We start from the raw sequence: 13,568 nt of genomic DNA on the forward strand, positions 1-13,568 counted from the left end.
CCTTTATATAACAGTCTTCTGTTCCTCCTGTGGATGTGTTTTTTTGCCGGGAAAGTTATTTTTGGAATGATGGTTTATAATTGATGTTAAAGCATGCAATAAGGCTTTTATATATATTCTGTGTGCTCACACTTGTTTTATGTAATTGCCACCAAAATTCAGCCCACTTGCTTTCAATTTTCTTTCCGTGTTTACATCTGCTTTTGTTTCCTTCCCATTATTAAGTTTTCCAAACGCATTGTTGGACATCAAGGATTCAATTCAAAGTCCAGAGCTGCAATAGTATCTATTCTGTTCATGCAAAAGTATTGATGTCTTAGTAAGTTAATTGTCACATTATGTCATCGACTTAGGCTTTTTCTCTGAGGGGGAAAGCTAGTGAGCTATTTTAACATATTTATATGCACTCAGAAAGACAAGGTAATGAATGAATGTATATTTAGGACCTACTCTGCTTCCCCTTAAACCCAAGAGGGGAGGGGTAGAGCGGGGAAAGAGAATTCTTTCTACTCAGTTTGTGGAAACCTAAATCTGGCTTCCCTAAAAATAAAGACCAGCAATCCCAGTCTTAAAATACTTATGTACTGAAACAGCTGAAATTTTACCAGATAGTGACTTCGTAGCATGAGGTCACATCATTATTACGTAAGAGTGCTCTGGCTATCTGCATTTTGAGATACTTTCAAAACACAGGAATGAAAATACATTCTGGCAGAAGGTTGGAGACTGGAAACTTTTGCTGGGAGCATGCTGTTGAATAGAGGCATGTTTTCTTTGCATCATTTCTCTATTTCTTGAAAAAAATCTAATAAAGCTAATTTTGTTGAGGGAACAGATACAAGGTCTTCTTGTGAAGGTTCTTCTTTTTTACTGTAAACCATACTCAGACTGGGATGCTTGCCAGTATTATTATGCTCCTAAAATCCTGTTTAGGCATAAAATCAGGTTGGCCTTGCCTTTTGGAAGTATTGAGCGTGTAGGTTTTCCAAATTCAATATGGGCTTCAGAAGCCTTAAAAATCTTTAAAATTCTTAACTTCTGCTTAAATGCCTTAAGGCCTGAGCCTGGAAATGAAATGCATGGAAGGCTCCACCTTGCTCCTAGTCAGAGGAATGCCTCTTTTGAACAAAATCAGGTTCAGTAACCCACATTTGAAAAAGCCCTGGAAGCTTATGGTGTTAGTGACTCATCCTGGGGGTGAATAGTGCTGGGGCTCGTATTGGTTTTCTTTAAGGGATATTTTTACCCTTGTTTTGTTTCCCAATTCAAGAGCTTTTTTGTGAATGAGATAATCTGTTATTTTCAAAACTACAACTAGGTACTTTTTAGACTGTTGATTTGATGCCATTTTTGGTACCCTTTATGTCTTTCCTGTAACTCATTCCCAGATCTGAACAGATATTCTTCAACATGTGGTAAAGTAATTTTGTCTGTGAAGTGTATATAGATCATTACAGACTGCATCCCAGAGCAGGTGTCCGTGGATGGGGATGACCATTTTCCATCTGTTTGTTTTATTCCCTGGCTTATTTGTCACTATTAAATGATTACTGCAGTGACAGAACTCCCCAAGTATGCATTACTGAACTTCTATTTCAGCCGGGAAGCAAGATGATAGCCCTTTGGCATGCACAGAGCCAAGGGAAGACAAATATGAACAAACTGGGGCTTTCAGTTCCCATATCTTTGCGAGATCAGGTTTTTTAAAAATAACCTTGTAAGGCTTAGTAATGAGCCTCTGCCAACGCAGGCTCCGCTGCAAAGCCATCGAGGTCAGAGGCGAAACCAAGCGGGAAGCGGGGCGGAAGAGGGATGGCCAGGAGAGCTCTGCAGGTGACGGCGTGCCCAGGGACCGGGCAGGGGGACGGAGGCAGGCTGCGCGCGGGCATAGGAGCTGCCTCCCTTGCTGCCAAGGTCCTCTCCTGCCAGCGTGCCACGCTGCGAGGAGCAGCTAGCTCCCTGCCTGCGCTGGGGAAAGGCAGGGATTGTGAATCGCATTCGAAGTCCAGGGGAAGGCAGTGAGCACAAGCTCAGAAGACCAGTTAAGGTCAGCTCAACATGTTTATTAAACTAGACTGATCAGGCAAAATTATATTACCAAGCACTACTTCTTTCTTGGTTACCGGTACTGAGTCAGTTAATAGCATAAGCTTAACTTATAAAGTCTATTTTTATTCCATTGCTCAGTTCCATTTAACTATAAATATTCCCCAGTCTTAAATAAATCCCATCAGAAACTGAAGTGCTGCTATAAAAACATGGTATTATTAGGGGCCCATCCCGATTCCTTGTCCCTAAAAGCATCTGGTGCTCCCAGAGTGTAGGTAAGAAAGAAGCAAGTTACCAAAACACGTATCAGATTTAAAGAGCAAGCTTTCAATTAACTGTTTGACACATCACTGAAATGACAGGGCTACAGGTTACAACAAGTCTAGGCAGGCCACCGGCCCAGCTGGCAAAGCGCTCCAGAAGCCATGGGTCAGTGCGGTGTTAGGGCCGGGACATCAAAGAGCATGGGGGCTGGAACCGGGCTGCTCTTATTTTTAGGGTCCTGACTCAGTGCAGCCTGGAACGATAAGGGCTGGGAGGTTTCCCATTGGCATCTGCAGGCTCCCGGTGAAGAGCTGGCTGCTCCCCGCGGGCAGGAGCTGCTCCCTGCGGGCAGGGGCTGCCCTCCCGGGGCTGCGGCTGCGGCTTGGTTCAAGGCAGAAGCAAAGCAGCTAAGAGGAGCGTGAACTCTCCTGCATCCCAGTGCACCTCTGGTGCCCAGGGTGCTGGTGCTGGTGTTGCAGAGTGGTGGGAACTGTTGGCCTCTGACCCATCTACAACTCCCTGGTGTATTTCTGCTTCCAGAGGTGTATTTTTAATAAATCTTAGATTTTTAGAAATTGCAGCATAAAGGTTGATCTCTGTGCATCAACCTTCTTTGTGACCCTCTTCCATGCTCCGATGAGTGTGAAAGCCAATGGGGAATCCCCAAGGCGGGTGCATGGGGCGGCAGGAGGGCTCTGGACCTGGGGGCCAGCATCAGGAGCAGCCATCTCACACTGGTGGCCGGCACGCACCTCTGCCAGGAGAGCGGGGAAATGAAGGAGCTGTGTGCCCTGGCATGCCATGCGTTAGAAATGAATGGCACTGAGGGAAAATTCACTGGGAAAGGTGTTTGCACAAAACACCTAGAAGCCTTTCAGGCATTTTTTGAGGTGGGGACAGGAAGGTATTGGGGAAAAAACTGTGGCTTGGAAATGTATTTCCAACTATTTTTAAAGTAAACAAATTCCTTTTGAAGTTGTGGGCTTGTTGCATAAATTGTGCATTTGACAGAGTAAGTGGTGGGATGTTATGGTAATTACTAATGTCCCTTGAATATTTGGTTAACCACTATATATAATCCCACATGCAGTAGCCTTTCCAGGGAGAATTTAGATCTACCCTTTGGGCAGGATTAACTGTTACTCTCTTGTTTCAGCAACTTTTCAATTATTTGATTCCAGCATAAGGAGTTTTCCATTTTGGGAGGAAAAAAAAAGGTGTCCTTTTGACATCTGACTTTTAAAAACAAGTTCCATCCTGTACCTGCGTGTGCTGAGCTGTGAGGTGACTGCCTGGGCAGCGGGTGGGAGGGGTGGGAAAGCTGTCCCAGCTAAAGGCTCTGGCTCTGTTGCAGAAATGGATTTGACTTCTTTCCTCCCTAGACCCAGACACACAGAAAATGCATTAGTGCAATGCTGAACTCTGCGTTTCAGGTCAGATTCTTGCAGAGATATTAACGCTTGAGAAGGTACCCATCCCTAACCCGCTTCTCCTACTGGCATCTGAAACATACCCACCCTGTCCCCGCAGTTTTTCTTCTGCCTGTTGTTTTATCCTCACCTTCCTTCTCAGTTCTTCCTGGGTTGCTTCACACCCTGGAGCCTGCATGTACCAGGCTGTGTAGGCTCGAGGCAGAAAGGTGATCTGCACTCCCTAAGCTCAGTTTTTCTCTTTGGCAAATGACATATCCTTGGGCTATCACCCTTGCTTTGCAAGTTTAAAATATTGCTTGAAGATACAAGCATATGTGCTTAGGTGATTGCCTAAATCAGAGTTTTTCTTTGATGTGTTAAAATACAAAGACAGACCTATGCTTTCAGAGGAGTTTCTAGTCTGGGTCAGATTGCCTAGACTGGGTCTCTAAATGGTATCAGTACCTCTCTGCTTAGCTTTACAGCATGCCTTTATAAATTTCATTTGTATCCAATTGTTGTTATCCATTTTCAGCTCATTTGTTGCCTGGTTGGGATGCTCGTCTTGTTCTTCATTACTGAGGCAATACATTGTCTTACAGTACTCTAGCCAGAGCTACCTGATGGTGTGGCTTGTGTGGATGCTGAGCACTCTTCCCACACTGCCTCGCTCACCTTCCTTCTGCTGGTACTTCCTCCCCCATTTTCCATCTTCATGATAGTTTGTCTCATAAATGCACTCAGGCGTCACCGGCACAGCTCCTCACTACTGCCCCAATACCAGAGGAGAAAACAGGCTCTCTAATTGCTGTCTTTGATACCTTGTTTTTCAAGACATTAACTGCAAATAAAATAACACATTACAGCCACTTACCAACAGAAATCCTTATAAGCTAGTTAAAATAAGATCTGAGCTCATAGGAGTACAATTTGAAGCTTAGGAAAATGTCAGCTGTAAGCCTTTGCACTTTTCTGTATAAAACAAGTCTGGGTCTAGTTTCCAAAAATGACTTTAAATACAAATTAAATACATATTTCACTAGGGACAGGCCTTTTTATAACCTGCAGAGGTTACGAGAGCAAACTTTAACAAGCTCTCAAATGTAGAAACCATGACAATAGCTCTGGTGCCTTTTTGGATGTGGAAACAGGGTAGCAATATGGTGTGAGGCATTTCAGTATTTAGATACCTGCAACAGAAATCCAGTAGCCCAGTTTTTTTAAAATGTGTATAATTTCTTGTTTCATTTTCCATCTTCACATGCTCCCTTGAAGGCTTCCAGCTTTGGCTTTCTAAGTTGGTCCAAGAGTCAGTCAGCTGAAATGATACATACTGCTAATCACACTCCACAGAATTAACTGGGCATAGGAATAGTGTCGTGCCTAATCAGCACGAGTAAACATTTATCGAATACTAGAAACAAATATTGCCAAATCCATTCATTTTCATACTATTTGGAAATAGAAATGGCTTTCCCTTTGGTAAATTGGCAGTGCGCAGAAATTTGCTAGGTGCTTTAAGGGAACTTCTCTTATTGGAGACAGCACAAGTTTCCTGGCCAGAGAGCTTAATAATCCAAATTTAAGCAAGACCAGGAGCTGAGTGTTTCCGACGGAAGTGGGGATGGAGAGCAGGGGCCAGAGCCACAGACAGCAGTTCTGGGGTCTGGGAACCAGCTCTGGATGGGGACTGTGGTGGCCACCATCTGAGCAGGGCAGCTGGGGGAAGTGTTTTGTTCCTCCTCAGCCTTCCCACGTGTGCAGGAACCTGTCCTGTCCCCCCGAGCCAGCTCCTTCGGCAGCCCTGCCTGCAAGCGCACGGGAGGAGGGTTAAGTTGTATCGCAATGTGACATAACTTCTTGAGAAGCTAATGCAAATAACCAGGCGTTACTTTGTTTACATTGTGAGCAGGCTGGCGTGTGAGTTGGAGGAGGGATTTAAAAGAAAAGACGTGGTAAGCTGAGCAGAATTAGCAAAACATTTCCTTATGGGGAGGTGGTGCAGAAAAAAGAGAAGAAAACAGCAGTCTGGGTGAGCCTGAAAGGAGCACCAGGGATGTGTATATAAGAGATGGTATTAGAGTCTGATGAGACCAGGGCTGGATTTTCAAAGGAGGAGCAAGGAGCAGATCTGCAGATGGTAAAAACATTTATACTGAGGCCAGAGGGACGTAGGGCGGCTCCCACCGGCTTTAGGCTTGCTCTGAGAAGCCCGAACCTGATGAAGGAACATAAGGAGCTATGGTTTGGAGGGATCCCAGGGTTGGGTGACTTCAAAAGCACCATTATAAGCCAGCAGGGTGGGGTGGCTGAGTGCCAGGGTGGCAGAAGGGGCACTGCGCTGCAGTCATGACCAGGTCAGCACAGACTTCTCAGTGGAGTTGTAGAGAAGGAAATATTGGAGCCTAGACACATTTTGGGAGGACAGAAGGAGTAAGGAAATGGAGGAGCCGAAAGTTATCCGACTCCGAGTGCTTGAGTGGAAGGAGAGGTGGTGGGACTGCTGACATGAATGGGGTGGGAGGAAGGGAGTTAGGAGGAATGTGAGGATTCAGTCTGTCGTACATGAGTGCTCTGTGCAGCTCAGCATTGCCTACCTGCTCTCACTCCTGCCATCTCATTGGGAAGGCCTCCAGGACACAGACACCTCCGTGACAATTGGTACTGAGCTGCGTCCTTGCTGGCGCTGGCCGGGGAGGGACGAGGCCATTAGGGATGTGGTAGCTGGCTGCCCCGGGGGCGGCTGCTGCTGTGGCCAGAGCATGGTGCGAGGGGCTGGGGACAGCTGCTTCCCGCTACCGCCCGCGTGAGTTTTCTGTGGTGGACTTTGGTTTCTGTCTGTCAACCTAAAGCCTTTCATCAGCTTCAAAACCGGTCATAAATTTTAAAATATATTATGGCTCTCATAAAGAAGCAATCCCATGCCGCTCTTTCTACATATTTCTGACTTATTTTCATAAAACTAACAAGTTTACAGTGAGTGCTGGGGTTCAGGCACATGTATAAGGGAATTGGTCTCCTGTGAAATGATGCGCACTGCTGTGAAGGTGCTACACCATTTAGAATAGACATCCCCTCTATTTAATAGGAGACAATCCCATGCACACCCAGACACCATGCTCACAGCTCTTTGTCAGAGTACACTGGATGCTCCAAAGTTATGATTACTCAACAGAAAATAATGCAACAATTTCTAAGCGGCTCTTGATTCTGAGTTGGGTGAAGGAAGCTCATTTACATTTAAATACCCTTAAGCCCCTGAAAGAGTTTGAATTTTTCATTATGTTTGGAAAATAGCTTGTGCTTCTTTTCTATGTCTCAAATGTTATTCTCTTATTTACAACTAGCCCTTGTTGTTTCATTGCTAGGCTTCTCATTCATGAGCTGATCCTTTGCATGTCACTTCTTCTTTCCTAAGCTGGCCTTCTGTTTCAGAAGTCTACATATTCTCATATTCAGCTGCGTCAGGCATTTCTGTAAACTCCTCCACTGAGCTATGGTATGTGAAAAACTTCACAGATTTTCCTAGACCTTTCCAAGACCTTCTTATCTCCACCACTTTTTCCTGTTTTGGTACTGCTTGTCATAGACTGCAGAGTAGCAGTTTCTGGGTGGAGTGTTTATCATGGTGGGTCATTTGTGATACGTTACTTAAAACTGATGTTTGGGTTTGCCAGGATGATTCTGTGTTAACAGGTTTTTATTATGAAAAGCATAGCTGACCTTTAAAGTCCAAAGGCCATATTTATGAATGACTCAGCCTGCTCTCAGTGCGGCTGAAGATTACAGTACGCAAACAAAAGCCGAAGCATACTTCTCCCATGTAACTTTTTGAGAAAGCAGTATTTGCCTCTGGCATTCACCAAGGCAGCTTTCCCTTTGTGTGCAAGAGGAAAATGGGGCAGGCTACAATAAAAGGCATTGTTGGTCCCAGCATGCAAAGAATGATGATCCAAGAACTGAAATAATAGAAAAGTGTCGGGAGGGAATTTAGTTCACAAACATGTCAGGATAGCTTCAGGCTTACTCAAGTTTTGATTCAAGCTTCTCATTCTTCTTAAATTCTTTCCAGGCCAAAATGGATTAAATAGTTGCTAATCTTCAATCATCCAGCGTTTCCCTGGGATCAGTGTTCGAGGATGGCCTCGCCGTGCCGCCGTTTCAGCCTCCGGTTCCTTAATGACAGTAAACCCCGGGGAATCACAGAGTATGTATTCTTGTGCTATGATTAGGATCTGTCTCCTCAAATTCCATCGTTAAGGTCTCTGCAGGAGGGGCCTTCTAGCCTTGTGTCCTGGAGAGTATCTGTCACGATAGTCAGCAAGTATGACCAAGTATTGTACCCAACGTGTACATAACAGGTTATAAGCTATCGTATTTATGGAGCTGGTTTCCAGACCAGAATATTGCCTGACAGCTGAGCTTACAAATCATTGCAAATAGGAAAAGAAAACTGGTCTTGCTGTCACATAGCTAGACAGATACTGCTAGCCCTGGACTTTAAAAAAAGAAAACAAAAAAAAAAAAAAAATTGTGTCTTTTTTCTTCTCTTGTTAGTCCTATTGGGATGTTGTCCAATTGAACTGACAACAAAACAAGAATAATAATAATAAAACATTCCCACATAGTTATTATTAATTTTTTTCCTAAACCTCTTTTTTTAAAATAAAGTATCTTAAAAAGTTCAGAATGTCTTTTTTTCCCCTCTTCCTCCTTATCCCTACTGAAAACCCCTAGGAGCTAATGCCAGGCAAGAATTTGCGGTAGCAGCTAAATGTAAAAACTATGTAATTTACGTCCTGTGGCCCTATCAAATATAATTACAAACCATGTTCACAGCGCTGCAAATTACACAGCACTTCACCAGTGTGGGAGATGGCACATTGCCTATTGTGATAGATGATCCCACACCTAGAACTGACTGACAGCTTTTATAAAATAGCAAGGCATCCCTTTTGTGCCTGGCTGATGAAGGACAGATGGTCTTTTTCTCCTCCTAGGAGAAATTCCCATCAGGCTTTATTTGCAACAGTTTATGTGCATATGAATTATTTGTATTAAAAGAGAATGAATATGGCATTTATTGGCGAACTATAATGCATCGAGATGAAGTGAAATTTTTAACTATTTCTTGCATCAACAATAGTACCAGCTGTTCAATATTTTTTCCTTCTCTGATAATGGAGATCATTTTCATTAGCTCTAAGGCACCCTTGTGCTTCTCTGGCAGTGTAAATTCATTTATACCTGCCTTTAAGGCCTCTCTGCCCTTCCAGAGCAGTGCAGCAGAGGCTGAGGATAAATGAGAATCAAAGTGCTATTAAAGGGACCAAAAAAAAGCATAACACAAGTTAATACTCTTTAATGTTCATAATACTCTTTTTAACCTTCGTCCTCCTTAGAAGTTCAAATGTAAATTGGAAGGTTACGGATGGCTCAAGGGGAATGACGGATTCCCTCTTACCCTTTCTTTTTTCCCTTAATGTATCCCATAGCTTATTTGTTCTTTGGTGAATATAGTTGAACCCTGTTCAGCTAATCTTGTGACTTAATTAAGATAATCTAACCATTTTGTGCCAACACAAGGTGATTTATACAGCACAGTGTTTTGGGCATTGTGGTCTTGAGCTGTTGGGCTAAGTGGGATGCTATTTTACCTTTGTCTTTTTAGAGCTTTTTCGAGCCCTTGCTCTTGGATCCATGGGTACTTAATGGGTTTTCCCAATTTAATTCATAATAAAGTGATAATCATGATGATAAAATAAGAGGCCTGAGCTTTTAGTGGCTTTTTTTCTTCAGTATGCTTTGCACAGCTTCACTAATTGCATTAGATTCAGACCTGAATTATTGAAGGCTTCTGAAAAAACACGTATTTTGGTCAAGGACAATTAGGAGGAGTTCCTGGAAACTGTTTGCAGCGCTCAAGCTCAGCTGTCCATTAGTTACTTTTATTTATACAGCACCAAAAATGTGCCAGGAAAATTAAAGAGATTATGAAGTTCTAAGAGAAATTTTTGCTATGTTGTTCCTTACAAGGGAAGTAAAATCCGCTCTTTCCTCTTAGAATCCAGACCTGCCTCAGTTCACAAAAGGATGGATGAACCCTGTAGTGACAAAATACATAAAAGATAGGGCTTCATTTCCAAGAGAATCAGACAAGTCCATGGATGTCAAAACGAAACCGCTCTCCGCTCCATTTTGAATGCTCTCAGTGGTGTACGCAGCTAATGACGTGCCTGCCTAGAAAGCTGGCTACCTGCTCGTGCAGGCGAGCATTCAAAGGCAGCACTGGCAGGTGATGTGCGTGCACGATCCCACACGCAGTTAGTTAGCATTGCATCTCAGCCGCCGCCCGTGCTGCTTCTCACTGTCTATAAGGGCTGCTCCAAATGTGGCCGGCAACGCAGAGCCCGAGCAGCCAGGGTGATGGCTAGAGAGGGTGCAGGGAAGTTCGGTGCCAGTGAAAGAAACAAGTGGCTGATGAACGAGTAGGCAGGAGGGCAATAATTAATGGAAAATGCCCTGGGCAGGGGAGGGTGGGCTGCAAAATTCGATGGGCGGTGAAAAAACACTGAAAATGGAGTGGAAGAGGGAAGACATTGCCTGGAAGGGTCTTGTGAATATCCCTGTGCGGCACAGGGGCTGGTGGCCATCGTGGAGCATCCGTGGGGCTTTGGGAGGATTGCTTACTGGTGGAGCCAGGTGCAAGCAAGGATTTGGGGTTTTTTTGTTAAAAAAATCCATCAGTGCTAGCAACAACAGGAGGCCTGACTGTAATGAGCTTAATGAATGTGGCGCAAGGGATGTTTCAGGTAGAAGGAGAAATGTGGGATTTCTTGTGTGTGTAATCAGGACACTTGGCAGCTGGGTAAGCTTTAATTGCCATCCAAAGCTCCCGATCTTGCCAAAGAATGAAGAGAGTGAAGAGAGCTATTGATTTCCATCTGGGCAAACAATTTACTTCTTAGTGCTCATCAGCCTGATGTGTATCTTCATTCCCTGTCACTGCTGCGTGCAAGCTAAAGCTGCTTTCATCAGCAGATTTCAGGTGGGGGTTCAGTTGAATATGTGGCTAGAATTGCAAGGCGTTAATGGTAAAAACTGCCTCACTTACCACACTGGCAGTGCACAATGTGCTGTTAGTTTTGGAAAATCTCCACATCTCTAGGTCCTTATATAAAGCGTCTCTTTGCTGTAGTGTCCAGTTGCCTCCCAAAAATAAAATGGGCACAGAAGGAGCCGCCTTCTCTCTCTGCTCAACAGGAGCAAGGTAATGTTTATTTTATATGATGCATGTTTGTTTATAAATGTGGTGTTACTGAGCAGAGGACTAGATCAAAGAAGTGGATTTTGCATTTCTCTTTGAAGACACAGATGTCCATAGTCAACATGATCTCTTTTGTGCGCGGCTTCCAAATTTTGTGGGCTAAATGCCACATTTTTGCCCTGTCATTGGCAGTTTCATTGTTCCAGGGGCACATAGCTGGTGCAGGTCATGATCTTGAAACAGAGACGCAATGAGAAAACTCATATGTAGACACAAAGTGTAGCAATTTAATTAGAAAAAAAAAATTAAGTGGTATTTTGGGGGAAAAGGTTGAGAAGAGAGAAAGAGGAGGTAGAATTACCTTTGCAGACCTATCAAAAAACCAGACTTGCTGCAATTTACAATATGCAAATAACATCATTAGGCACAAACAGTTTTTTACACAACGAATCAATCTAACATTGTGCATATAATGGAGATCAGTGTGCCTGTGCAGGGTAGACGTGTGTATGGTTTTCTGAAATTAAAAAAATAAAGGTTAGAATAATGAATTCCCTTCTGTTGAGGAATGGATAGTTAGTCAAATGGTAATATTCAGCAGATGCAACTTATTCATGTAGGAAATTCCATCATATAGTGCCCCGGGGCATTGGACACTCTACAGTAAAAATAATCAATAGTCAATGGTCAATAGTAAAAATTGTTAGCTGTACCCAATTCTAGCAAAATTATTTGTACACCAAATGGGAAGAAACAAACGCATACAGGGCTGGTTTTCCTTTTGCTCATGTTTTGATCTGGAGTGACTTTACTAGAATGACTCTGCACTGACAGCAACAATAGGGCAGAATCAGCCTCCAGATATCTATAGGTTGAGTAAGTGTGGTAAAGTTAAGTGATGGCTTATAAATTAAAATGAAAGCAGTACTTGACTAATGTCTAAAAAGTAATCGTCTAAAAGTAATATTGTCTAATAAGTTTTATATTTTAAAAGTGGCTTTATCTGGCTTACCAGGAAAGAAATGCCTAACGTGGATTAATATGGTCATTGACTAGTCATATCTCGATTTTTTGGTTTGTTTTTGTTTAAGAAAGATTTAACTTGATGCAGTAGGAAAAAAAAAATAATTCCAAATTCAAACAGGCCCTCTTGGAAACAGTGATTTATTTCCCATTGACTTTAATAACTAATCCCATTAAAATAGCCAGTAGTGGAAAGCAAACGTTATATGTGGACAAGATAGTAGAGATAAAAAAGGCAAGTTTTAGATTCATACTTGCCAAATTTAAAATAGGAAAATGATGCATTTTCTGTTGGTTGGTTAGATCTTGAATTCCATCTTATGCTATTAGAGTATTTTTAAATCATGATGTCACTGCTGTGCTACTTTGTGTGTACGTATATATATCTCTCTTTCTAATCAGGAGATGACAATATACACAGCAAAAGTCATCTGGTACCTCAGACAGCTGTTAAAATACAACAGTTATTGATATATCCCCTTTGTTATTCGGTGTTGGATTATAGTCTCATTTTATACGCAGAGCAGTTCTACTGTTTGTAACAAAATACTTCCCACATGACACTGTCTTGTCATCTTCACTGTTTCTGGAGAGATTTTGAGAAATGACTCATGGTGTGGTGTGCCCTACTTAGGATACTTCAGATGTTGCTTTTTCCAAGGTACTTCCCCAAGCCTTTGACTTTCAGGTCTTGAAAGAAGAGTACCCATATGTGGAAGTGCCTGAAACCATTAATTATCTTCAAAAATATGTCTTTCTCTTGTGAAAACTAAATAAAAGAATGCTTTTCCCTCTGCTATTAAAAAAATGGTTTTAAATTACTTGTAACTGAAAGGAATAAATAAGTATACAGTTCCATTCCTGCCATTAACACATCTGTTAAAGTGAGCAGATAATTATACTTTAGATCTATCTATCCTGTAAAACTGCTACCATAATAATTAAATAATTATATTTTATCTAGATGCACAATAGAATTTCTTCCATCTCCACTTACTGTGCTCATTACTATATGGTATTTCTTCTCTGATCCTGAATAAAATAAGAATATGAGCATTTTGAGGCACTAGTCTATATGTATTTATAGCAGTAAGGAGTAGAACTGCCAAAATGCATGAAATATAATTTTCTGTTACTGCTTTCAGAGAAATCAATATGAGAGCTATCTGCTTTCAGTGCTGATTTTGTCTTTGCAGTTATATTGTGAAAGGCATAACTAGTCCCCTTCACTTGATTTCAGAAACACGTTTCAAACCGAACTGAATTTATGTGGTCAGCAAAGCTATTGGCAAGCATATTCACTATGTGAACTGACTTCTCCTAGCAGTTTATTAAGACAACGTGCATTCCTTTCCAATAATGTGGCTGGCAGTGTTTGTATGTCTGCTTAAAATTAAAGCGGTTAGATTTCCACGAAATATTAAGTTGCTATCAAATGTAGAAGGATAGAGATTTTGAAATATCAACAGGTCAGACAGAAGCGTGAGCATCGCTGCAGAATATCTGCAGCACATATCAAATAGTAATGTACAGGTCATCACAAGTCCCCAGGA

This window comes from Gymnogyps californianus, chromosome 8 (assembly GCF_018139145.2).
Source record: "Gymnogyps californianus isolate 813 chromosome 8, ASM1813914v2, whole genome shotgun sequence".
In the NCBI taxonomy this organism is placed as follows: Eukaryota; Metazoa; Chordata; class Aves; order Accipitriformes; family Cathartidae; genus Gymnogyps; species Gymnogyps californianus.